Consider the following 27,771-nt stretch of genomic DNA (forward strand, 5'->3'; position numbering starts at 1 on the left):
GAACGAACCTTGGTTCCTGTGGAGTCTCCAGGATTAAGTGGTGTGGATTTGTACTAGACTGTAGGTGCACTGCCATCTGCCTCCAGGGGACAGGTGGATGATGGCAAGATGGCCGGCAGGGGTGCTGCTATTCATGTCAGCTTATGGAAATTCACTTGAAGTAATTAACCACCAGAGCAGTAGATAAATATTCTTATTGGGATTTCATTAAAATCAGAGATGAGGTAAGTGTAGAAGTCTTAGTCAAAGAAAACCAAAGTGGGGCGCCTGGGTGGCTCAGTCGGTTAAGCGTCCGACTTCAGCTCAGATCATGATCTCATGGTTTGTGAGTTCGAGCCTCGCCTTGAGCTCTGTGCTGACAGCTTGGAGCCCGGAGCCTGCTTCGGATTCTGTGTCTCCTTCTCTCTCTGCCCCTTCCTTGCTTGCGCTCTGTCTCTCTCTCTCTCTCAAAAATAAAACAAACATTAAAAATTTTTAAAAAGAGGGGTGCCTGGGTGGCTCAGTCGGTTGGGCGTCCGACTTCAGCTCAGGCCACGATCTCGCGGTCCGTGGGTTTGAGCCCCGCGTTGGGGCTCTGGGCTGATGGCTCAGAGCCTGGAGCCTGCTTCCGATTCTGTGTCTCCCTCTCTCTCTGCCCCTCCCCCGTTCATGCTCTGTCTCTCTCTGTCTCAAAAATAAATAAACGTTAAAAAAAAATTTTTTTTTCAATAAAAAAATAAAAAAAAATTTTTTTAAAAAGAAAGAAAGAAAACAAAAGTAGAGGATGAAAGAAAAGAAGAGCAGAAATCCAGAAACACACAAACACTTGCTCATCAGCCCTTATTCCCCTGGGAAGAAAGCCTGCCCGCCTTGGCCTTGGGCTGGCCAAGGTCTCCTGCTTGATGGCAACTTGGAGGTGTTGCCTCAGACCCCTTTGCCAGAGCATTAACGTCCTGTGTACCATCCTCTAGAGCGTCTGTTCAGAGCTCCAGCCCTCCATAAGACCATCTGCTGGCAGCTCCATGTGGAAGGTCAGGAAGGCCTTTCTCTCTGTTCCCACCCCGTGTAAGTGTGCTACTATTTTGGTTGTCATCTCTGCTAATAAAGAACGTAGAATGATAGATTATGAGCAGTTTGAAGCCAAGGGCACCATCTTAACCAAATAATCAAGTTTAAATCACCAGTAATAAGATGTATTGTGTCCTCCTCGTATGATGTACTGGAAAAGTACATTGTGTGATATTCTGTCAAAAATGCCTAACCTCATTCCATTCAGCAGAAGGCATCACACGAACCCACTTGAGGGACAGTCTGCAACATAATTAATCCATATTCTTCAATAGTGTCAAGGTCATGAAAGACAAAGCAAGGCTGAATGAAGATTGGTCACAGAATAGACCAAGGAGATAGGACAACTAAGTGCAGTGTGAGAATCCTAGACTAGACCCTGAGTCAGAAAAAGGACATTAGTGGGAACGCTGGTGAAATTCTAGTGAAATGTGTAGTTCAGTTAATAGTATTGTACTAATGTTAATTTCTTAGTTGTGATCATTATACCATGGTCGTGTATGATGTTAACATTAGGGAAAGGACGGTTATACAGAGATGTACTTTTTTTTTTAAGTAGTCTTCATACCCAATGTGGTGCTTGAACTCACAACCCTGAGATTGAGTTGCATACTCTGTTGACTTACTAAGCCAGCCAGTCACCCCCAGAGATGTACTATTTTTGTGACCTTGCTGAAGTCTAAGATTATTTCGAAATTAAAAAAAAAAAAATAGTCCAGGGATCCAAGTAAGATATGACTTTAATTTTCCTGGACACCTGCCTTACTTTACAGGTAAGGGCTTTTGTTTTATTTTGTTCTCTTTAAAACAATGAGGCTGTGTTTATGGCCTCTAGTTCAAAATTATTATGAGGAAAATAATAAGAATGTGAGCCTGCATGCTAAACGGTAACTTCAGTTAACAGCGGGAATTAGAAACCCATAAATACAGGGGCTATAAAATTAATTAGAATAATAATGAGAAATCAAGATAAATGCATTAAAATATTTTTTTTTTGCATTGCAGTTTTGAAGGTTTTCCTAGCTCTGGGGCTGGTTTTAAAGGCTCTTATGTTTGTGTTGGTAACATGTGTCATCTTCTGATATTTACATGACTCAGTGTGAGGCTGAGTAAACTGGTCCATCTTGTCCTAGATGCAGCCTGATTACATTGGAACTGTGTGTGGTGAACTGTAAGGGGAAAATGGCGGCTACTCTGTTGTGACTGATAAAGAAGAAAATGAGTTAAGTAGCTTACAGGTGGAGCTGATGACATAAGTGCATATTTATTTGTGTATATTTATAAAACCTCACATTGTCCTATTGAGTTTTGATCAGATGAAAATCACAAAAATGCATAATTCATGCCATGGGAAGATTATTTGTTGTGATTGTAAGTGATCACTGTGGCAAAGCCCAGTAGAACTTAACGTGTAATCTAATGAAACGCGTAAAACTCATGTCCATCTCAGTTCTGCACTGTGAGTGGTTTTAGGATCAAATTTTATACTTTGTACTAATTTTGAACACCTGTGAAGCTGGGTCAGCTGCAGGCCCTCTGGGCTCTGGGAGGCAAAAACCATGGCTGTAGTCTTGAATATGCTGTTAACTAGCTAGGTGACCTTCATTGTATGCATAACATTTTAACATTTAACTTCCTTAGACCCTCATTTCCTTTTCTGCAAACAGGAGGGATATTGAACTCAATCCAATTTTATGGACCAGTAAATTTTCTTTAGAAAATAATTTGACAGACTTACGTAGAGTTGCCCAACTTTTCGTTTTGCCAAGTTAGAAAACAATCATAAATATAGGGCTATTAAAACTAATGGGAATGTATGCATATTATATTTCAATTAAAAAAAATTAAACTAACCAGGGTAATAATGAGGAACAGAAATAAATAGACTAGGGGAGCCCGGCTGGCTGAGTCGGTAGAGCACGTGACTCTTCAATCCTGGGGTCATGAGTTTGAGCCCCATGTTGGGTGTGGAGCCTACTTTAAAAAAAAGAAATAGACTGAATTCATTTTTTTAAAACCCAAGTTGCCATTTATAATCACCATCTTTTCATAAAGAAAAATACTTTAGGGGCGCCTGGGTGGCGCAGTCGGTTAAGCGGCCGACTTCAGCCAGGTCACGATCTCGCGGTCCGTGAGTTCGAGCCCCGCGTCGGGCTCTGGGCTGATGGCTCGGAGCCTGGAGCCTGTTTCCGATTCTGTGTCTCCCTCTCTCTCTGCCCCTCCCCCGTTCATGCTCTGTCTCTCTCTGTCCCAAAAATAAATAAAAAACGTTGAAAAAAAAAATTAAAAAAAAAAAATACTTTAGTTATTTAATTATTTATTTTGGAGAGAGAACTAGCTTGAGCAGGGGAGAGAGGTGGGGGGGGAGAGAGAGGGAGAGGGAGAGGGAGAGAGAGAGAGAGAGAGAGAGATAATCTTAAGCAGGCTCCATGCTCCTGTGTGGAACCCAACATGGGGCTTGATCCCACGACCCTGGGATCATGACCTGAGCTGAGATCAGAGATCAAGAGTCAGACCCTCAATCTGCTGAGCCACCTAAACGTCCCATTAAAGAAAATATTTTAACACCACAAAAGGGGGGAGATTTTAATCTCAGAACAAAGAACAACACTTTACATTGAATTCGTCTTGCTTTTAAAAGAAATGTGATAGTAGATTATCCAAATATGTCTCAGTTTTCTGTGAACCAGTAAAAATTTTACCATGGACTCATGATTGAGAACCAACGATTAGTCTGAAAGGTCACTAGTAGCTCTTACATTCTGTGATTCTACAAGGCTCTCAATATAACATTTTACTGCTAGTTCTACCACCCTTCAAATCCATTAGAACTCTATCATGAAAGTAAATAAGTTGCAACAACTTCAGAGCACATAAAAAATCCATAAGTCTTTTACCTATCCATACACTAGCCAGTCCCAACATAGGTTATGTCTGTTTTCCCAGAAACACTTCGACTGAAATTATAGGGTGTTTCTTCTTCCCCTTCCTCAGAAATGCCATAAGAAATAAGCAAAGTATATGTTTCCTTAGGAACTGCCTTCCAAAATGCGTGGCAACTCCCACTCTGCACTGCCATGATGGAAGAATTCACATGTCTGGCCCTCTTTCAGCCAAGAGCAAATCTCCAGGAGCCCAGATTTCATTGGACTCTTAACACGGACCAAAAGTGCATGAGCATGTGGCTTCATTCTGAGACCAGTCCAAAGTCATTTGGTCATTTGGAAGTACCTCCCCTATGTTGCTGGGCTTGCCAGGAATCAACAGCCTAGTGGAGAGTCAGCCAGAATAGTATCCATTAACCTGGAAAATATCAGGATAGATAGAACTCGGACACTTGTTAGAGGGAAAGCACTGTCTGGGGACCCCTGGATAGAGGAGATGAGAGTTAAATAAAACCCAAAAGGGCAAGTGGAAATTTGCCAGGCAACCAGAAGAAAGGTGTTCTGGATAGAGATGAATAAGAATAAGGAGAGCAGGAAACAGCAGGAATACCCCCAGGCCAGCACTGGGCTTCTGGAGCATTCGGGGCATGTATTTGGTAGCAGAAAACCAATGGGCCTGGAGAGGTTGGCTGGAGCCATGTCGGATCTGCACCAGGCTCTGGTACAGTTACAATCCCTGGGGTGGCTCTGGATGACCCTCGGCTGGCCTGGAGTTCAAGGCCGCTCCACGCAGGGCAGATTCACAGGTGTACCTGAGTCCAGTCTCAAACTTCCGGATGTTCAGCCAGAAGTGGACTTGAACCACAAGGCCACTTCCTTGAGACGTGCTACAAGAAACCCGTTAGACCAGCCATGCTCTGTTACGAGTTCTGGGTAATTGATATACAGTATCTAGAGATGGTGGTTGTGCTGAATTGAGAAAAGGGAAGATACTGTTTGTCTATCTGTGAGATGAGGTGAAGGTTTATGATAATAATAGCTAGTATTTCAGAGAAGACTTTATAAATGATAATCCATGCCAGAATACTAAAAGGTAGGTTCTGTTAATTTTTATTTAACAGATATGGACCCTGTGGCACAAGGAGTTTAAGTAACTTAACTGGGGATCATGCAGTTAACAAGTGGTGGAAAGCTGGGATTCAAACCTAGGTAGACTGGTATTGAAACTCCTGCTTATAACTAGACCTGTACTCTACAGACCCTACAGTGTGGTTAGATGCCAAGAAGGTTTCGGGGGGTGCGGGGAGAGGAAAGAAAGAAAAGTAATTTCTTGACTATATAGATAGCCAAGATAACCATGTAGTCAAGAAATGGGAAGTAAGCCAAAAAGAAAAAAAAAGAAGTTCTGACAGTTGAGTGTTCTCATTTCCTGTCTACCTTTCATATAGGTAGTCTCACAGCTTCTCTCTTTTCCTCCCTGTTTCTCCTTCTTTTAATTTATTTTGATTTTTCTGCATAGAAAACAGAAAACAAATTATATTGAAAAATGGGGGACAGAGGGAAGACAAAGATGCCTGCATAAGAGGCTTTCCTGAGACTAAAGAGCCTGAGTAGAAGTGTCTAGCCATGTTAGACTGACCAGGAAGGGAATGTAGGAAAGGAACAGTCCATTTTAAAGCTCAGAATTATTGGGGCGCCTGGGTGGTTCAGTCGGTTAAGCGGCCGACTTCGGCTCAGGTCGTGATCTCGCGGTCCTTGAGTTCGAGCCCCGCGTCGGGCTCTGTGCTGACATCTCAGAGCCAGGAGCCTGTTTCAGATTCTGTGTCTCCCTCTCTCTGACCCTCCCCTGTTCATGCTCTGTCTCCCTCTGTCTCAAAAATAAATAAAACGTTAAAAAAAAAATAAAAAAAAAAGAAGCTCAGAATTATTTCCTGTGCCCCTCAGTAATCTCGGAGGTCATTGCTCTGTTGCAACATAGTACCTTGTTTGGTGACACGTCTCTTGTCCTGCTGGTTCTTGGTTTTCTCATCTGCAAAATCTTGTCATGACCAATTTATGGTGGTGGATTAGGAGGAAGCTCAGGAAGCAACATTTTAACCATGAGGTTTTTTATCAGATCATTCTTTGAATTCTGTGCAGGTTTGTCCCAAATGCTTCATCTGACAAACTGTAATTTCTGAGCTTCATTTATCCAGCCTCCTCTGGACTTTCTGCCAAGTCCCCCAGGTTTGCTTCTAAGCTTGAGTCTTTCTGTGATACAAGGGTGTTTGATAGTCCCAAGCCCCTCCTTTTGTGACTATTAATTTATACTTGTGTTTGTCTTTCAACTCCTTCTTTTTGTTTGCCCTTTATAAAAACTATTTTTGAGGGAAATGCTGATGTAGGTCTAAACTTTGCGGGTGATTTTCCACCTTGGTTATAGATATTCGGTAAGTAATTTTTCAGGTGAAGGGAAAACCCATTGTCATGAGAAAGTAGCACCTCTTCTTTTACAGCAGTTGTAATACTGTGGCTGAGGTACTCAGTAAAAGGGGACCTTCCCCTGTGTGTGTTTGGGGGAGGGGTGGAGTCTTATCCTCCATTTTGTTTGTTACTGATCTGGCGTTGTCACACAGAAGGGAAAGGGATACCTTGGCATACACTTTTAGGGAGCCAAAGCAAGCACATATCATGAAATCCCCTTGTCTTAAACATACAGCCTCCATTTAGACCTCTACCTCAGGCAGGGCCCTCAGACCTCGGAGAATCTCGAGCTCCCTTTCTTCCTGTTGGCAACTTGGAGCATATAAAATGTCTTCAGCCCTTTCAGTCAGTAAAACACAGAAGACAACAGCCTGCATTACGTGCCTCCTTCATTCTCCCCCTTTCTCTGCTCTGCTATGAAAAGCTAGCCTTTTCCCAAAGCTCAGTGGAAAGCCTCAGCAGGTGTAGGGGTAGCAGAAGCCTTCAAAGGGTCCCATTCAAATAATTTAGCACCCCCACCCCCCCACCCCACATTTTCCCCACTGGAAATTTCTGCCATTTTGCCCTCCCTGGAGGCTTCCAGGCAAACAATATCCCTCGTGTGTTGTTAGGCTGCAAGACTCCAGCATCTTTGCTTTTCTTCTGGGGGAGAAAAAAAGAAGAAGAAGAAAATATTTTGAATGAAAGAATAGAATCCACACCTAACTTCTGAAGCTACTGCTCTGGATGTAGTTCTGGGCACTTTGGAGTCGGCAGTGGGGGTTGGGGCACGGCGTCCTTCTGCACAGGTGCCTCTCTTACGCCACAGCTGCACCAACAGAAAGGCTTCTGCAGAGATGGTTCACCTATAGACCAAGAGCAAAGTCTGCAGCTAAGCTGTCGGGCCGGGTTTGCACGTCAGCAGTTAATTTAGCTTTGCTTCTTCCGAGCAGTTATTCTTCCCTACTTAAAAAAAAGGGGGCGCCTGCCTGGGTGGCTGAGTCGGTAGAGCCTCCGACTTCGGCTCAGGTCATAGTCTCACGGTTCATGCGTTCGAGCCCCCTGTCGAGCTCTGTGCTGAAAGCCCAGAGCCTGGGGTCTGATTCGGTGTCTTGCTCGCTCTCTGCCCCTCCCCTGCTTATGCTCTGTCTCTCTCTCTCTCTCAAAAATAAATAAACATTACAAAAAGAATTTTTTAAAAATTGCACCCTGTAAAGCATTTGGCACTACTTAGGATAGGCTCACACTCTGTTCCTGGGACATCTCCAGGTCCTCCTGAGTGTATGTTTATGTTTGTTGTTATCAGGACTGTCCCTGTCGTTTCCCAAAAGTGGAAATTCTAGAAGACATTTACCAGGAAGGACCAGTGTATGATCGATGTCCACAGAGAGAACATTCCAGTGCCAGATCTCTGGGCTGCCACGTCAGGCATTTAGCTTTGGGGCCTGAGTCTAGTGTCCTGTCCTGTGGTGACAAGAGGAAATTGGTCCCCAGAGCCCTGCTCGGGTACTAAGCCCCCTAAATATGAGCAGGTGAGAAAATTCAGGCCTTCTGTTTCTCAAGGGATTAATTCATTCCCAGGGTTGTAAATATTACACAGCCTCTTTTTGTCTTCAGAACCGTGAGACTTGGAGGCAGTGTGGGCACAGCCTGCCCAGCAAGATATTATCATGTACACAACATTGTGCAGAACCAAGCATGTGTCTGTATAGGCATTTGCAGCACGGAGCTTTTTTTTTTTTCCCCCTTTTAATTTTGCTGTTCTTTATTTGCAGTAGTAGATAAGGAATTAAGAAAGCAAAAAAAAAAAAAAAAAAAATGAATGCTTTGACTAGGTCTTTTGCCTCTAAAGTAACATTAGTAAAATTCTGTCTTATTCTTTCTCTCGAGAAAAGATACCTTTTATTTTTATAGAAACTCACCCAACCCATTCTGTCCCCCAGCCCATCTGTGTTCACTTGCTGTTCTTGCAGCTCTCGGTTTTTGAAAGCGCCTTCTAAAATTACATGAAAGCAACCCCGTTTTGACAAAATTAGAATGCTGGTAGGAAAGGCTTACCATGAGGCTGTGGAGAAAGGCCCCGCAAAACCTTTGTGTTTTATTTCACCCTCTCGGGGTTCAACTGACAATTCAGCCAATTTTATAATCACTTCCCTAGGGCGGGGCTAAGCCGCTGCCCCGGAGAAATAACGAATTCTAAAGTAGCCTCCTGGTTCAGAGATGGTGCAAATGGAGACTGTTTTTATCTACATGTTTTAATCATTCTGGACTTCTTACAGAAAATTCCTTTAGATTTGATATGACTCTAAAATGTTGGACGTGATATTAGTTTCAAACCTGAATCAGAATGTGTCTTCTTTCTTTTCCTGCTACTTCCCCACACCCAAGTATCATTACTCATCGGGTGCTGCCGATTTGTTAAAATAAAACCTTTTTGTTTTTTTAGAGAACTTTTAGGTTCACAGAAAAAATGAGTAGAAGGTACGGAGAGTTCCCATATATCTCCATGCCCCCACAAATGCACAGCACCCCCCCTTTTTCAACATCCCCCACTAGAGTGGAGCATTTGTGACAACTGATGACCCTACCCTGACACATCATCATCACCCAAAGTTCATAGTTTGAACTTTGAAGAGTGGCATTCACTCTTGGACAAATGTATAATGACATCTCTCCATCATTATGATAGCACACACAGTATTCACTGCCCTAAAAATCCATAATATTGCTTTCAACCACCCATCAGTATGCTTCCTCTTTCCTTTCCAGTCTCCCCCCTCTACCCCCCAACATTGTTACTCATCAGGTCCTGCTGATTTTTAACTCCTCTAACTATTTCTGGAATCTGTCTCCTCAATATGTATTGATGATATGGTTCTATTTCCATTGTCACTATCCTGACTATACTGACTTTTCTTGTCTAGAGCAGTGCCTGGCTTATATTATGAGTTTCACCAAATTGGGATCGATGACTGAACAAATGAATCTGGAAAATAGCTCTCTAGCTGGAGGTGGGGGGTGGGGGGGTGGGGAGTGAATCTCTTTAGATCTATCCTCCATCTGGTTACTAAAGTTATCTATCTAAAATGCAAATCTTATTTTGATACTCCACAGCTTAAAAACCTTTTAGGTGGCTCCAGGACCACATGCCAGCTGCTTTCCAGACCCATCTCCCAGCATGCCTCACTCATACCCCTCCACCCACAGGGACCACCCAACTCCCCCTTCTCTGCTGCATAAACCCCTACTCTTTCCTCAACGCTACACTTTTCTCCTTAGAAATATTTTCCCCATTTCCTGGAAACAATAGCTTCTTTTTATTCCAGGGTTTTTGCAATGACAGACACTGTGTAGAGCTGACCACATGCCCAGAGCTCACCTTTCTTATCTTCCCCTTCACCGGTCTGCCTGAGATGACCTATCAGGATTCAGTTACAGGTCTGAAGTAGGGGGCTGGAAGGGAACTTCAGGCTTGGTCTCTTTGGCTCGAAGCTGGAAAACTCTGCCAAACACAAAAATGAAACCCAGTAATAGCCAGTCTGTACATTCTAGGAACAGATATTCCTTCCTTTCCCTATACTCAGTCTCTCTCCATTCTTCTCCCTTCTTGACATTTGTTTTCCACAGAGCATATTAACACAATATTGCAGGGTGACCAGGATTCAGAAAACCTAGGTGAAGGTCTCCCTTCTGCTGTCCACTAGCTGTGTGCTCTTTAAGTCAGCCAGGAAAACTCTCTGGGCCTCATACCTAATCTGCTAACTCTCATCAGATGAGGGTCACATCACTTGAACTCTGAGGTCCTGTCAGTTTCTAACACTGAGTCAAAGACCCCGTGGAATCTCTAACCTAGATATTCATAACCAGGGTCCATACGTGTATGTCTGGGAAGATGATGAGAGATCTTCAGGGGATTCACGGGCCCCTGAAATTCTGTGTAAAACCCTGTATGAGTTGATCACATCACCTTGGTCCACAGAGGGTCTGGTCTTCTCTCCTCTCTTAAGGTAATGATAGTTTATGGTTATCCTACTATGTATCATTGTATATAAAGACAGCCATTGTTTTAGAGATTTAGCAGTAGTATGTTTTTCTTTTTGTAATCTTCAGGGTGGCTTTAAATTTTTTTATTTTGCTAATTCATCACCAATACAGTTTTGGAAGGAAGCTCGAAGATTAGCTAGAGGAAGGAGATGGCACACCCAGAAGGAAAGAAACTTCCCCAAGTTTCTGTCTGGAGGAGAAACAGCAGCCAGGGGTGAGGGTTGGATGGGCAGCTTTCCAGTTCCTGCCTGACCAGATGATTGAACTTGCCTTTCAATATCCACCAGCCCTAGGTGCCGTCAAGACTCCAGGCCTGGCCATCAGTCCATGAAGGGTAGGAGCAGGCAGGAACCCTGGGGCCTCACCGTAAGTGGGAAGCCAGAGCATGGTGTCCTGGTTGTCACCTTCAGCTCCACAGTTCTGGAGACAAGCACCTCCAGCTCCCCAAGTTTCTTCTTTTTCCGTTCTCCATCACCAACTGACACCAAGTACTTGCTATATGCCGGGTGCTATGCCAGCCCCAGGGAAGCAATGTTGAACAAAACAGATACGCCCTGCTTATGTGGAGAACCTACAGCCATGAATATAGTACAGGTCCTGTGCTCAAAGAAATAGGACTGGTGTTATTCGGGAAAGGGTTTGAATGACACTAAAAACCCGAAACATGATATTGGAACTTATGGGGTGTTAGTTAGAGATGTTTCTTCAATGACAGGTCCGTCCTAGACAGTATTCAAGGATGTTCACTACAGAAACTGTAAGGACCTCTCCTGATAGCAATAACACTCTCCAACCGGGTGCATTATGGAATCCTTCCCTATAAAGGGGCCCCAAGAACAGTTTTATGAGGCTCCAGAATAACTCCCAAAGCAATACTTGTGTTCCCTGCTAGAAAACACATCACTGCTACGAGATTGGCAAGCATGAGCCAGCATGGTGGAAATTTGGCAGGAAGAAAGCTTAGAAATTAGCACTTGGCCAGGCATGATGTCATTCCTATGAACATTTGAGACTAACAACAAGTAAATTTGCCAGAAGAGATGTTATTTGCTAGAGCTCTGACTACCACCTTTGGAGAACCGCTGTTTAACACCCACCCCTCCCCACCCCGGGTCTGGACAGGGGCTGGCTCTAATTCATACCTTCAAGGTCACCCCGTTCTGAAGGGGCTGAGAGGTAACTTTGAGCTTCGCACCATGGGCCCAAGGCTGATTCACACGAGTACTCAGAGCAGACTTGTACTAACATTTATGGAGCGCCTCCTAATTGCTACATGCTTCCTGAGGCACTGACCATGGAAAGATGATTGAACAGTCTCTGCCCTTGAGAAGCTCACAGGCAGTGAAGAATCTAAGGTAGTTAGGACAGTGAAAGAGGCAATGGTAGGAGGAGGCTTTCTCAAGATCACCTTGAGCTTCAAGAAGTTTCTTAGTGTCTCTGAGGATCTAGCAACAAGGAGTGCGAGATGCACTTGTGAAAACACTGCCAGTATTTAAGGTGCAAGAAAAGCTTACACAAAAGGCGCTGAGGGAGATGGTCAGAGGTAGAAGGCAAAGGAAGAGAGGAGGTGACCGGAAGTCTTGGAGTGACCAAGAACATCAGTACTCCAGAGAGTACTCTCTCTGGGGAGACCTGGGAGTGTGCGGGCTGTCATGGCTGTTCCTGCTGACCTCGTTTCACAGAGTGGTGAGGGTAGAAGCCAGGCTGTGACAGCTGGAGAAGCCACTGAAAGTGAGGAAGGAAAGTCAGGGAGTATAGGCTGATGAGTAGTTCCCAATGAAGACAACGTTCTTGAATACAAATCTCAGGCCCCACCTCAGAGATTTGCTTTAGTGTGGGGCCTGGGAATCTGTATAAGCTACCTACTGAGCTCATGGGAGCCGCTGGTGTTGGATACACTTTCAGAAATCTGTGAAAGGAAGAAGACGGGGTGTTTCCATGAGGTGGAGATACAGGGTCAAGGAAGAGGGTTTTTAGGGGCAAAGGAGACGATTGAGGGCAAGTAAAGTGTTTGTCAAAGGATGCCAGGTGAGGATTGTGATCAGGAATCGGTGGTGGCCTCAGTTGGTACTACTGGGAGTTTTCTCCAGATTCACGTCAGCAGCAGAGAAGGTGGATTGTGGGATGATCCAAAGGTGGGGTTTGGTCTGGTACAAGGGACAAGAGGACAGGGTGTATGGCAGGTCAGTAAGAGTGTTACTAACCAAAGTGGCTCAAGTCATAGACACGGGACCCAGGCAGGTAGCAAAGGACACAGGGACCTATGTCAGGGGAACCTGAAGACCAGGGGTAGATAGCGGCACTCTGGAGAACAGGTCTATCAAGAATGCCCATGGGGGAAGGCTGCAGACAGTGGGCAAACTTTCCACTGGCAGCAAATCCCTCGGCGCCATCTTGATGTGAGTCTAGGATGAAAAATTTCCCTGCATGAAAATGCCTCGTGTGGGCCCAACCGTGAAGTGTAAAATTGCCTTCTCACCTGAAAACAACATGTAACTGGGTTTAGCATTTTATGCTTCAGATGACATGTAATATCCAGAAGCAATACACCCTCCCCTCCCCCATTGCAAGTTCAAGTAAAATCAGAAAACGCTCAGTGAAAAGGAGAAGAAAAAAAGAAAGGAAACAGCAGTGGAACGAAGCCACAAACCCAAAGCATTGGCAGAGAAATCGGGGGAAACTGCAGCAGAGACAAGCTTTGAGGTTGTGTGCTCTATGAAAATTTATAGAAATGTTACCTCAAAAAAAAACCGAAAAAAAACAAAACAAAACAAAAAAACCCAGGGTGCTTTACTTGCCAACCACTGGAATGGAGACAAAATTCCCACCCGGGGTGTTACTTTTAATTATCATTCTCTTTATGTTGTTTCTTAAAATAATAACAGGCATTGTAGAGATGATATACCAAGATGGCTTAATTAGGTGTCAGATGAGTACCTGTGCCCACGAGCCCCATTACCGCCGGCTTCCTTATGCAGATTTGACTGACTGTTCCGAGGCTGGCTAGATAAAGAAACAGACATAATTGGAGCAGCTGGGCTGCAAGCACAGCTGGGCCGTCCCCATGGAGACCAGGCTCCCGCGTTCCTCTCCACCTTTTTTTTTTTTTTTTTTAACTGAGATGAATGTAAGCACGTCTGAGCCTGGGTCTCCCTTAGACGCTCTCCACATCAGCGCCTTTCACCTTTAATGCATGCAGAGATCTCCTGGGAAGCTTGTCGCTAGGCAGATTCTGACTCAGTGGGTCTGAGGTGGGACCTCTGGGTCCTGTTTCTAACAAGCCCCACGTGATGGTCCTGGGTCCACACTTTCTATAGCTGTTTAAAAGGCTCTAGAGGCACCTGGGTGGCTCAGTCCGTTAAGTGTCTGACTCTTGGTTAGGGCTCAGGTCATGATCTCACTGTTCGTAGGACTGGGGCACGCATCGGGCTCTGTGCTGACAGTGCAAAGCCCGCTTAGGATTCTCTCTCTCTCTCTCTCTCTCTCTCTCTCTCTCTCTCTCTCCACTCACACTGTCTCTGTCTCTCTCTCAAAATAAATAAAACGAACTTTAAAAGAAAAAAGACTCTAAAGAGATCTGTATAGCCTCAAGTTACTTTTTCCTTTTTTGGCCCCCGTTTCTCCTCTCCTGCCCCAACAACCCTCCTGTCCTCCTGCTGCCCCTGAGCTACCTTCACTCCCCGTCCTCCTTCCCCACTTTATCCTCCCACCTCCAGGCCTTTCTACGGGTCATTCTGCAAAGCGCTGCTCTCAGCCAATGGCCTCCCTAGAAGAGACAAGCTAGCAGTTTGATTTAAAAGAGGAGGGAAATAACCAGAGATCACAGTGTGTCCCTAAAGGAAACAACCTGCTTCCTTATGGTCGTCACATGGGCCAATGGACCTACAGCCTCAGAAGGTCACAGTTGGAAAAGACCTTCTGTCCAGTAGTTGGATCCCAGACTGTGGTACCCACGGGCACTCAAGTGCGCCCGGGTCAGGGTGTTCACTGTCCATCCTGCGCCAGCACATCAGAAAGGCCTTCCTGAAATCGAGCTGGCATCCGTCTACCTAGATCTGACCCCACTTTGCCTACTTCTTGGGTCCCTATATATCAGGCTCAAGGCCTTAGAAGGTAGCCGTCATGTTGCCCCCAAGTCATTTCTTCTTCAGGCACAGCTGTTCTTTTTATGCCGTGAGTTGGCCATTCTGGCCCTTCTCCTCTGCCTCTGCTTCTGCCTCTGTACGTCCAGGGCCTCTCCACCTGTGATGCCCACACTGCAAACAGCAATCAAAAACTGTCACCACCTCATTACACTCTTTATGTGACTCCTGTCGAACTTACTGCCAACCACATCCTCAAAGTCATTTGCATACATGCTGTGGCTCAGCTGCATCTCCCTAGTCAGTAATAATTGTAGTAATCAGACTTAACATTTATGAGAGTTAGTATAATATGATAGCTAAGAACACATGCTCTGGAACCAGACTGCCTAGGTGTGAAGCACTTAATGAAGAGTCATGTCGTTGGTAGTTATCACCATCATGAGTATCATCATCATCCCTGTGCTAAGGGCTTTGGTCACAATAACTGGTTGTGTGTGTGTGTGAGAGAGAGAGAGAGACAGAGAGAGAGAGGCAGAGAGAGAGGGTGCAAGTGAGCAAGGGGCAGAGAGAGAGAGAGAAGTGAGGCTCGTGTTTTACCCAAAGTGGGGCTTGAGCTCATGAGCTGTGAGATCATGACCTGAGCCGACATCAGATGCTTAATGACTGAACCATCCAGGCATCCTGCCCACAGCAATTGTTTTAATCCTCATGCCAACTTCACGCGATAAAGGTTATGTTGTCCCGGTTTTACAAGTAAGGAAATGGAACCTCAGAAGATTATGTTTTGTGCCCAGGGTAGAGTTGGTTTTTGTTTTTGTTTCTTGGTGTGTTTTTTTTTTGTTTTTTTTTTTTGGTTTTTCGGACCCAAGTGCAGAACCCTATCTATTGCTGTTATTCACAAATTTCATCTTGTAATCCGTGCTTTACCCCTACTTTGGATTCCCAGTTCTGTTATCCCAAGTGGGTCTGCCTCCTAGCTTCGTGTTGTCTGTCCTAATGAGAATACCTTCTATATCTTCATCTAGATCATCTACACATCAGAGACCACGTGACAACTCCCTGCAGCTTCTGTTCCCTGAAGTGCAGGTCTCCGTCTCCCGAAGCTCCCCAAGCCACCAGCCTTGTAACCCTGTCAGAGAAGCCTGGGGGTAGCCTGGGAGTGATTTGTATTTGAATATATCTGTATTTGGCTCTGAGTGAGCATGCCTCATCTTGCCTTCCAGGTCTCCATTCCAGAAGTCTCCCCAGAACAGAGAGAGGGCAGCTCCTAAATGGATAGTTTATGAAACTGACCCTCCAGGCAGTGCCAGATGCACAGACCCAGTCGAATGCAGGGTCTGCAGAATACACATCCCAGAGAGGATAATGACCACATCCTGCAGATAATGAGACCTAGGAGGCTGGCCCTGCATTTCAAGGCTCCCTTCCTTCTGACTCCACTAGTACCAACGCAGGCCTTCTATGTCCTGACTAAACCACAGGAGGCTGAGCAGTCGTGGTGGTCAATATTTCTGCACAGGGGGAGCCTGGGGCACTGGTCTCATTAGAAGGGAGATTGGGGCATGCCTTGAAACTTAAATCGGAGGTTTATTTGGAGTGATTTGCAAGAAAGGGAGCACTGATGGAGATCACAGGGGCTAGATCCCCCACATAATGCCATTTCCTAGCTCTGCCACTCTGCCAGTTGACCAGAAAGGCTGGACTGATTTCTTTCCTCTCTTCTCTACTGGTTCTATTCTCTGACCCGGGGCTGTTAGTGTAATTTGGCTGTCTTCAGTTGCCACCTTTTTCAGTGTCAGGATGCCAGCCACCTTCCCTGCTGCTCTCCTTGGCTTCCTGTGAACCATGACAGTGGGATCCTCATGGCTCTTGGAGGACAGCAGGAAGCCATGGGTCTACCATGAGCCTGGGCTGCCTAATCACACCGTTATCGCTGGGGCCTGCCCACGCTACTGTGAAGCAGCAAAACAACATGCAGGAAACTTCTTCTGCTCCAACATGTTCCCCTTTTGAAATCAGCCAGCAAACCCCGAACACTCTCTCTCTGTGTGGTCAGGCAGATGGGCTGTCCTCTCAGGCTAGAGGAGTTAGGGACCATTGGCAGACTGAGCCCGGTGGATCCAGGAGGATTTGGGGAAGGTAGTAGCCTTAAGTTCTCATAGATCAACATCCAGCCCTAGCAATGCACCTGCTCTTGGGCAGTGGACGCCCCCGGATGCCATGAAAAGTGATGGGCACAGGTGAGGAAGCTTCGGCCAGAAATAGAAAATGCCTCTGACCTTGGTGAAGTGAGTCCTTGGTGTGACATTGAACACACAAGTGCTGTTTAAAAGGACCAACTTTGGGGTGCCTGGCTGGCTCAGTCAGTAGAACATGCAACTCTTGCTCTCAGGGTCCTGAGTTCAAGCCCCACATTGAGTGTAGAGATTACTTAAATGAATAAATAGCTCTTAAAAATAAATAAATAAATAAATAAATAAATAAATAAACAAACAAACAAACAAACAGACAGACTGATTTTGACACGTTATAATCAGGAAAACAAAGTAGTTAAAGGCATGAACTCAAACCCTGACTGTTTAGGTTTAAATCCAGCTCTGTGACATTAGACAATTTATTCAGCTTCTGCAGACTTCACGTGTAAAGGTACTAACTGGACCTCCCTCGTTGGTGGTGAAGATTAAATGCAGTAATACATGTAAGGTGTGTAGAGCATCAAGTCCTGGCATTTCATAAGAGCTCCATAAGGATTAACCACTATTATTATCGTTATCATCACCATCGCCACCATTTCTGCGTGTTCAATATGTACCAGCCACTGAGCTAAGCACGTACACGTCGTCGCTCATTTAACCTCCCTTTGAAATAGGTGTGTAATGCTTCAGTTATGCCTCAGTTGAGGAAACAGACATTTGGAGAGGTTAGTTGACCTGCACACAGTTAAGCAGGTAAGTTATTGGTGAATTCAGGGTTTGGAGCCAAATTTCCCTTGGCTATGCTGTCTGTTATCACCGCTGGCCACTGTCCGTAAAAACAGCTATGTTACTGAGTACTTCCTGCAGACTGGGTAGGATGCAGGGCACTTTTATCTCGTTTATCAGAATCCCATGTTTGTCAGAATCTTCTTATACCCATTTTACAGATGAGGAAAGCAAGGTTCAGAGAAGCTAAGCAACCTCCACAAATTTTTACAGCAAAGAAGTTAAATCCAGGCTGCCTGACTCTTAAAATCCATTCTAACATCTATTGAGTTTGACTGCCAAACAAGTGAGCAAGATGCCCCTGGGAGGTTGATAACAGTAATTGGTGATCGTGAAGCCTGATACCCAATATAACCCAGGGCGACACTATTTGCCTAATTATAGCCCCATTTTCTGAGCTGCTGTTAGGGGCAATTTCCACTTTCTCTGGTGCTTCACTTTCCTGCACTTTCTGAAAGCTGTTGATGTGCTCAGATTAAGACAAGCTCCTGTGTATTTCACATGTTAGTTTATTGCACATCCTGCAGGAATATGGAGGAATCATAAATAGTCCAGAAGGAGGTCCCAATGGATTATGCAAAGCCTTTGTCACATTGCTATAGGAGGAGTTTGACAGTAGACTCCCAGACTACATTTCTTGACCCAACACCTGACGTTATGTGACTACGATATTCCAAATGTGCATTTCAGTATCAGGTCATGAGAGGGCAACTTGCTTGGTGATGAGTAGGGTCTAGGCAGAATATATTCACCAGCCTGTATATCGGGGATTCTTAACCAGTCCTGAATGACTGGTCTTCAGAGGTTCTGAGAACATTCTTTATGTATGTATGCATTTTCCTAGAGAGAGAGAGCCCATAACTTTTACGATATTCTCAAAGGAGTACGTGACTCAAAAACCAGTTTGAGGGGGGCCTGGGTGGCTCAGTTGGTTGAGCGTCCGACTGTGGCTCAGGTCATGATCTTGCAGTCGGTGAGTTAGAGCCCTGCGTCAGGCTTGGTGCTGAGCCTGGAGCCTGCTTCAGATTCTGTGTCTCCCTCTCTCTCTGCCCCTCCCCTGCTCGTACTCTGTCTCTCCCTCTCTCTCTCAAAAATAAACATTTAAAAAAATTAAAAAAAAAAACATTTTGAAGACTGTACCACTCTAGATTAAAAATCTAAATCTAAATCTAAAAATCTAAATCTAAAAATCCTGAGAGAGGAAGCTTCAAAAAACAAAACTAAACCAAAAAAACCCTGAATCCTTTTTTAATGAAAATTGCAATGCTCCCTGGAGGCAAATATGCACCTTCCTTTTGCATCAATGATTTATGCTATAATGAATCATTGTTCTCTCTCTTCTCTGTTTCTGGAGAGAGAGAGCAAGTAAATAACAGCACTATGTGCAGGCTCTGCCCTAGAGATAGGACTTCCTTCATATCCTTCTCTCAATTAAACCTCACAATACGTGTCTTAGGTATATACCACTATTAGCTCCATTTTATAAGTAAAGAAATTGAATCTTACAGAGGCATAGAAACTTACCCAAGGTCGCCAAAAAATGAATGAATGTGGAGATTCAGTGACTCTTGCAGTGACCATCTGTTCGTTTCCTCAGAGAGTCGGGCACTGGGGCCATCAGGCAGAGAAAAGAGCTATTTGTGATGATGAGAAATTGAAAGCATTGAATTAAAATTCACCCAGGTGAATTTCCTCAGACACTGAGAGAGTGTTCATGCCCAGATGTTACAGAAACCATTTCACTGGACTCTGTCCGATCGGGAGTTCAAAGGACTAATTCACCTTCTACACTCTGTTTCTTAAGTCAGAGCTGGGAGCCTACAGGATATGTGTAATATAAATGCATCTTGTGCCTACACTTTAGATCTCAACTTCACAGGTGAGAGGACTTCATTCTCATGCTTGTTCTGCCCTGCACCTTGTCCCGTGGGCCAGTCCCAACTTAATCCTTCAAGATTAGGCTCCTGTCATGACCTTTAGAAAACTTTTCCAGACCCCCCATGGCTGCACCAGGGACTGCTTTTCCCTGCTCTGCCAGCGCCTATTGGATGCCAGTCTCATCACATTTGTCATACTCTCCTGTCCGTATTAATTTTTTTTATCTGTCTCCTTCACCAGATTCTAGGCTCCCTGAGATCAAGTTCATGCCTGGTACATAAAAGATGCTCAAAAATGCGTGAACTAACAACTTTGTATTTGTTTTTTCCCCACTCAAAAGCAATTGCAAGGATTAGTGGGTTTTTTTTTTTAATGTTTATTTATTTATTTTGACAGAGAAAGAGAGAGAGAGCATGAGCAGGGGAGGAGCAGAGAGAGAGGCAGAGAGAGGATCCCAAGCAGGCTCTGTGCTGATAGCAGATGTGGGCTCGAAACCACGAACCGTGAGATCATGCCCTGAGCTGAAATCAAGAGTCAGATGTTTAACCAACTGAGTCATCCAGGTGCCCCCACATGGACTAGTGTTCTTAAGGAAGAACCAATTAAAGTCACTTATGACTGTGGAATAAAAGCACAGGGGTGGGGGGGCTTCATTAACCTTCTGTCAAGACTAGTTAAGTGCCAAGAGGTGAAAACATCCTAAGGCAGTATACCAGTCTATTACTATATAATAAACTACTCTACACTTCATATATAATCTTTGTGTCCGTGGTCAGGAATTTAGACAGGCCATATCTCTAGATGTGATGTCTGGGGCTCATTCACTCACATGTCTGACAGTTGATACTGGCTCCTGCCTCGGGGCCTAGCTGGGGCTATCAGCCAGAACACCCCACAGATGGCCTTTCAATGTGACTTGAGCTTCCTTATAACATGGCGGTTGACTTCCAAGGGCAAATATCCTGAGAGAGCAAGGGCCAGGCCAAAACCACTTTGTATTTATTACCTGAGCCCTGAAATCACATCGTATCACTTGTGCCATGTCGTATTCGTTGCAGCAGTTACAAAGGTCCTTCCCAATTTAAGGGAGGGAACAAAGACTCCATCTCTCAGTGATGGAATGTCAGCATCACATTATAAGTAGAGCCTGTGGAATGGGATACATACTGGTGTGGCCATCTTTGAAAAGGGCAACCTGCCACAAGCAGTCATGGGGAAAAGGCCAAAGTCTATATAATAGAATATGTATAAAAACCCCTTATGTGAGATAAGAGATGTGAATCAAGGCAGATGGAGTTCATGAAGGCAGTGTGTTTTTCCTTTGCTGCCAGAAGGCAGGTAATTATAATTCTATCAGGAATGCCAATAGGGAGAGGAAGATTTAACAACCTGTGACAGAAATCTGGAATGTTAGAGAGTCCTGTTTCCAATTATGAGGTCTACATCGTCTTCTTGCAAGGATGGGGCAGCTGTGGTTGCCAGAGTGACACATCTGTTGAGGTCATCTACAGACATCACCTCATTCCTGGCTCACTGTCACTCCAACACACTCTTGTCATAGTCCCTAATTATTTCATTATCCAAGCTGTTGATATTCTGATCTCTCAGCTTCTTTACATCCTCTGTTCCAATGATCTTGTCCACCAACCTTCTCAGTTACTCACTTCCGTGGTCATTGGGTCATACCCTTGACTTTATCACCACCTCTTATTGTAGCCGTCTATAATCCCTGTCTAAGGTATCTATTTCAGCCCCAACAATTCTTTGATGCCACACGAACCTGCAGTCCCTTGATCCTACCGTCCTTTCACTGCCCCTAACCTGCTCATGAGCTCTTTCCCCACCCACTTAAATCAGAAGTCTGTCATTGGAATCACCTCTTTGCATATGCCCTCCACTCCCTCACCGTCTCCCTCTTCTGTGTGTTCTCCTAACAAACCCAACCCTGATTATTTTTTGTTTGTTTGGTTGGTTTTTTTTGTGTTTTTTTTCCAACCCTGATCATTGCCCCCCACCACACCCTCCATAGCTGCCACCCTACAGGGACTGATCTCACTCTAAATTCATGACAGTAACCCCAGGTGGGTCTGCACTGGTGCCTGCAGTCAGGCTTTCCTTGAAATGGGGAAGCAGAAATGCTACCTACCTCAGGCTGCTCATCTGCCCCAGAGCTGTAACCTCATATCTTTGGGTCAGAGCCCATCATCTGCCAGGCATGTGGCATTGCTGCTCAGGCCTTTATGCACACTCAGCCAACCTTCAGTAGCTGAAGAAATTCTCTTCAAAACAACAGCTTCTCTCTGCTTTCTGGTGGCTTCAAAACCAAAGTCTGGTGATGTGACATCCTCTCTGAGGGCACCCTTTCCATTTCCGCTTCAATTTTCTGTACACTCAGCGTTGCTGAGAGCGCTATTTTGATGTCTTCTATTCTTAGCACCAAAGCACAAAGTCACATATGCAGATAGACCAAAATTAGAATAACAGCACATTGATTTTCCAAATTCTTTGAGAACTCACGAACACTTGAGGGCTTGGGGGTGGAAAAGGCTGTTACCAAGTCACTCTGGGGTGAGAGGCCTGGAGACTTTGACACTATGGAGATGTGTCACCTTGGGCAAGTCCCTTTAGCTGTCTGGGTCCCAGTCTTCTCATCTGCAAAGCGAGGAGACTGGATGAGGTAATTCCTAAGGCCTTTTCTAGATCTTTCTGACTTTGTCACAGGATGCTATGACATTCACAGTTGGCCCTGTTTTTTCTGCCTCTGCTTCATTCATCCATCCATCTTTCAATCAAGTGAAGGCTCGCTTCATGCTCAGAAGGTACAAAGATAAAAAGGACACAATTCATACCCTCTTGGAGCTTGATATAATCCTATGGTTATGTCTTAAAACAACAAATGTTTGGGGCGCCTGGGTGGCTCAGTCGGTTGAGCGTCCGACTTCAGCTCAGGTCACGATCTCACGGTTCGTGAGCTCGAGCCCTGCGTCAGGCTCTGGGCTGATGGCTCAGAGCCTGGAGCCTGCTTCCGATTCTGTGTCTCCCTCTCTCTCTGCCCCTCCCCCATTCATGCTCTGTCTCTGTCTCAAAAATAAACAAACATTAAAAAAAAATTTAAAAAAACAACAACAACAAATGTTTTGAAGAAAGTATGTTCAAAATGTGATAGGAACAAAGTAGAAAAGGAGATCAGGGGGGTAAGGGGGAAGAAAAGAAAAGAAAAGGAGATTAGTTCTAGCTGTGGAGGCTACAATCCTTCAGAGGAAGTGGCATTGGAGAGTAAGTATTCTTAAACAACTTTGCCAGGATGTGGGGGAAGCAGGGACACAGAGGACATTGAAGCTGTGAGAAAGGTCCCAAAGAAGGCATGAATCTGGGGGACAAATTCCAAAGTTTTCCATGTGCCTGATCAGTAGATACATGAGGTCCACAGGTCAGGGCGTGAGGCTGGAAAGAGATTGGAACCTTTTCTCTTTGTTTCTTCTCATTTAGTAAAAATCTCATTTAGAAGTTTCTCAGTTTTAAGTCAGGGCTTCTCTGCCATTCTTGAAGTCTTACCCCCTCTCTAGGCTCTCCTTTGTGTTATAGATGCATCCGCAAATTTGGCCTGTTTATTTATGCCATTGTCCTGAAACCATTCAAGTATTTCATTTGTTGAGTATTTCCATGTCATGTATAGGCAGCAAATAATAGCTTCATTTTACAGAGAGAAAAGCTAACATTGATTTGTAGATTGCTCAGTATCAGGTAAACAGACCTGAAATAGACCCTAGAACCCTCCTTCATGAACATTCCATGACTTTATTTTTACCTTGAAGTCAAGAGAAATAAGTAATCATGACTGACTTGTGCAATATTACATTGGGACTGTCATAAGGGTCAGATTTTGAGTCAAGTATGGCTTTAAGGAACTAAATATTGTGAATACCATATAAAGTTAGGGAGGAAAGCATAACAGAAATTAATACTCAGAATATGAGTTGGTAAGACTACAGTCTTCTTGAGCCCATGAAAACAGCTGCTGCTTTTTCCCGGACTAAGTTTTTCATAAGGAAACATTTTGCCTTTTTAAAAATCAGTGTGAGGGGCACTTGCATGGCTCAGTTGTTGGGCCTCCGACTTTGGCTCAGGTCATGGTCTCACAGTTCATAGGTTCAAGCTCCATGTTGGGCTCTGTACTGACAGCTCAGAGCCTAGAGCCTGTTTCAGATTCTGTGTCTCCTTCTCTCTCCGCCCCTCCCCTGCTGGCCCTCTTTCTCTCTCTCTTTCTCAAAAATAAACATTAAAAAAATTAAAAATTAAAAAAAAATCGGTGTGAGAGGTGGTTGGTCACCCAAACTTCACAAGACAGTAGCACACAGGTAAGTAACTACCATCCAGGATTTGGCCTTATGGCCTGAGGGACCCAAAAAAAACAACTATTCATTCTCCCAAAACTGATCAGGGTTTAAGCACGCTCTTTATACTGTGTCTCTAGCACCATCTACTGGGAAACAAAGTGACTTTACTTGGATTCTTAGTTGAAAGATGCAGAAACCCAAGTCAGGTAGCAAAGAGGAGAGAGAGAGGAAGAAGCTTAGCAAATTCTAAGAAACAGAGGGTTACATATATTATATTGAAGTTTCTTCTATAAAGATGTTACCACTAAAACAAAATTACAAACTGTCTCACTTATCAGAAAGACACATATATACACACCATATAGTAAAAAGATTTCAAAAAGTAAACAACTAGAATTCATGAACACAAAAAGCATACCATAAAATGTAATGACAGACTAAGAATACTTAGAACATGTATATGTCATAGTAATGCCATAAAACGCCTCTATTAAACAATAGTCTCTCAGATTGAATCACAAAGGAAACCCCAAGGGAAGGCTGTGTATTAACCAAGTCGTACAGAAAGGTTGAAAACATGAGATTTCAAAAGCAAACCAAGCAAATAAAAGCCAAATGAAAGCAGGGGGTCTCAGTCTTAACATCAGTAAAGGCTGATCTCAGGACAGAAAGCAAGACACTTTGTAATGATAAAGGACAGAATTCACAAGGTGCCTGGGTGGCTCTGACTCTTGATTTCGGCTCAAGTCATGACCTCGCACGAACTGCACCTTGAACTCCACATCAGGCTGTGCGCTGACAGCACAGAGCCTGCTTGGGATATTCTCTCTCTGCCCCTCCCCTGCTCTGTCTCTCACTCTCTCTCAAAATAAATAAATAAACTTAAAAAAAAAAAAGGATGAAATTCACAATAAAAATTCACCATATCTGAGACCGTAAAGAAAACCTCAGGTAATTTCACAAAATACGAGTAATACAGCCAATGCTTGACCTAGAAATGCTTTAACTCTTAATAATTCTTGGATCAAAAGGGAACTCAAACCCTAAAACTAGCAATACCTAGAAAATAAGTAAATAATATATCATAATTAAGTATAATGGAAATATTTACTTAATACATATTAGAATATATAATAAATGGGAATATGGTGTTATCATTATATATAACGGAAACTCCTATATGTGATATCAAGCCTATTGCTCAGAAGAACATTGAAGCACTAAATACTTTGACTAATCCAAAAAATGTGAAAATAAATGAATTAGGCATCTAATGCAAGATATTTGAAAAAGAATAACAAAATAGGGTCACCTGGGTGGCTCAGTTAGTTAGGTGTCCAACTTCAACTCAGATCATGATCTCATGGTTCGTGGGTTCAAACCCTGCATCAGGCTGTGTGCTGACAGCTCAGAGCCTGGAGCCTGCTTCAGATTCTGTGTCTCCCTCTTTCTGTCCCTCCCCTTCTCTCTCTCTCTCTCTCTCAAAAATAAATAAAATATTAGGAGTGCCTGGGTGGCTCAGTTGGTTGAGCTTCTGACTTTGACTCAGGTCATGATCTCACAATTCGTGGGTTCAAGCCTCGCGTCAGGCTCTGTGCTGACACCTCAGAGCCTGGAGCCTGCTTTGGATTCTGTGTCTCCCTCTCTCCCTTCCCTTCCCCTGCTTGTGCTGTCTCTTTCTCTCTGAAAAATAAATAAACATTAAATTTAAAAAATAATAATAATAAATAAAACATTAAAAAAAGAGTAACAAAATAAACCCAAGAGAACAAAATGAAAATTAATACAAATAAAAGCAGAAATTCTAATTTTGAAAAGAGGAGGAAAAATGTAGCACTAATACATAAATCCAAGAGCTCCTTCATTGGAAGGGGGAAAAACCCACAAAAATAGATAAAGCATCAGCCTACCTACTCAATGCACAAAGTTAGAAATGAGCATAAGCAGGGTGCCTGGGTGGCTCAGTCAGTTAAGCATCCGACTTCGGCTCAGGTCATGATCTCACAGCTTGTGAGTTCGAGCCCCGCATCAGGCTCTGTGTCGACAGCTCAGAGCCTGGAGCCTGCTTCAGATTCTGTGTCTCCCTCTCTCTCTGCCCCCCCTCCACTCGTGCTCTGTCTCTGTCTCTCAAAATTAAATAAATGTTAAAAAAATAAAAAAAAGAAAGAAAGAAAAGAAATGAGCATAAGCAACTAACCACAGAGAGATGAAATTGAAAGGATCATAAGTTACTGTCTTCCTTGACTCTACCAATAAATGAAAGTAATATAGATGAGATGCATAAGTTTCTAGAAAAATATAAATTTGCAATTATGACACCAGAAAACAAATAGTAAGTAGATTATCATAGGAAAAATAGAAATAGGAATTGGCACATAGAATTGTCTAATGAAGTACGCAGGAATAAATTTAGTAACAACCTTGAAGACAAATTGAGTGGAAAGATTAAGGTGGAAACAGGCTATATTGCTGTGTGTGTGCATGGGTGTGCGCTTACATGCTTGGATATCCTTGTATTCTCTCTGGAAGGGTGTGAGAGGAACAAGTAATGGTGGTTGCTTCTGTTGGAGGAAACCGGATCTTCAGGGAACAAAGATAAGAGATTTTTTTCATTGTATAGTATTTTGTACCTTTTAACTTCATTACCTTTAAAATTGGTTACATGTACAAATATTCCCCATTCAAAAGTTCTTTTTCATATAAGCAGAATCAAGGCAAAGGAAAGAGATGGTTTTCAAGGATGTCTTCGAAAAGAATGCTACTTGGGGTACCTGGGTGGCTCCGTTGGGGTACCTGGGTGGCTCTGTCGGTTGAGTGTCCGATTTCGGCTCAGGCCGTGATCTTGAGGTTCGTGGGTTCGAGCCCCACATCGGGTTCTGTGCTGACAGCTCAGAGCCTGGAGTCTGCTTCAGATTCTGTGTCTCCCTCTTTCTCTGCCCCTCCCCTGCTTGTGCTCTGTCTCTCTCAAAAAAATAAACATTAAAAAAATTTAAAAAAGAATGCTACTTAATTTTTCCTAACACTGACTGGTGAGAGGATTCTTTTGTTCAACCAAACTCCCTTGGTTGAACAATGGACACCAGATGCTAGAATGGCATTGGCCAGGCCTCTGTGTTCCCCTTGGGTGTTTTGGACCCCAGGCATCCTCACAGCTCTGTGTGAACTTACAGACTCCAGTCCTCATGTACCAGGAAGACTATGTTTCTGAACAGCAGCTCTGAATTTAAGAAGAGGATGCCCTCGGGGCAACTGGGTGGTTCAGTCGGTTAAGCAGCCAACTCTTTGATTTTGGCGCAGGTCATGATCTCACAGTCGTGAGATGGAGCCCCTTGTCAGGCTCTGCATTGACAGTGTAGAGCCTGCTTGGGGTTCTCTCTCTCTCTCTCTCTCCCCCTCTCTCTTTGCCCTTCCCCCACACCCTCTGTGTGTCAAAATAAAAAAACATTTAAAAAAAAAAAAAAAGGATGCCCACTTTCACCCAAAGATAGGAGATTAATGTTTCTTTTAGTATTTGGCAATACACGAAAGCAGAACTAAATGCTTTGAGTGGCTAAAAGTTGGTTCTCTTTTCACTTGTTTAAATCTTTTTAAGGTAAGGTACAAGTTCTTGATTTTTCTTAGCGTCCTAAGATTTTAGACCCACTTTGCATGCTACCTCTCTCCCCTGAAACTAGTGTAGAAACCAAGTTCGTAAAACCTCCCCATCTGACCACATGTAAGGAAAAAGTAATTCTACCCCTAAAAAAAGAGTTAACTAACTGAGCATTTGTATTCACCTTTAAAATACATGATACAGCTCTAGGACAAAAGAAAACCTTTAGAGAAAGGAAATTGGCTTCCAGCTATGGAATGAATAAGTCACGGGAATAAAAGGTATAGCCTAAGGAATCGAGCCAGTGGTATTGTAATAGCTCTGTATGATGGTGACAGATGATAGCTAGACTCACGGGGAGCGCAGTATAATGTATTGAGGGGTTCAATCACTACATTGTACACCTGAAACTAATGCAATATTGTGTCAACTGTGCAAGTAAAAAAAAAAAAAAAAAAAAAAATTAAGTAAATGCAGAAA

The 27,771-nt window shown here is 43.9% G+C and overlaps 1 protein-coding gene and 1 long non-coding RNA gene across 6 annotated transcripts in view; one reads left to right on the forward strand and one right to left on the reverse strand.

Moving 5' to 3' along the window:
* GALM (galactose mutarotase) overlaps positions 1-27,771 on the forward strand; it is a 116,995-nt gene that overhangs the window by 85,460 nt on the left and 3,764 nt on the right. The window lies entirely within an intron of this gene.
* Positions 5,027-27,108, reverse strand: LOC147582343 (uncharacterized). Of its 4 annotated transcripts, XR_015248999.1 has the most exons (6): positions 26,493-27,083; positions 26,197-26,279; positions 21,509-22,014; positions 19,009-19,118; positions 9,754-9,876; positions 5,027-7,037 (listed from the first exon to the last, which is right to left on the reverse strand). It is a non-coding gene; the product is annotated as an uncharacterized LOC147582343 (long non-coding RNA). The 4 variants fall into 4 exon arrangements; XR_015248998.1 differs by having other exon boundaries at positions 21,509-26,279; positions 26,493-27,108; XR_015249000.1 differs by lacking the exon at positions 26,493-27,083 and having other exon boundaries at positions 5,027-7,240; positions 21,509-26,439.

This window comes from Puma concolor, chromosome A3 (genome assembly GCF_028749965.1).
Source record: "Puma concolor isolate L17-30 chromosome A3, mPumCon1.1.hap2, whole genome shotgun sequence".
NCBI classification, from domain to species: domain Eukaryota; kingdom Metazoa; phylum Chordata; class Mammalia; order Carnivora; family Felidae; genus Puma; species Puma concolor.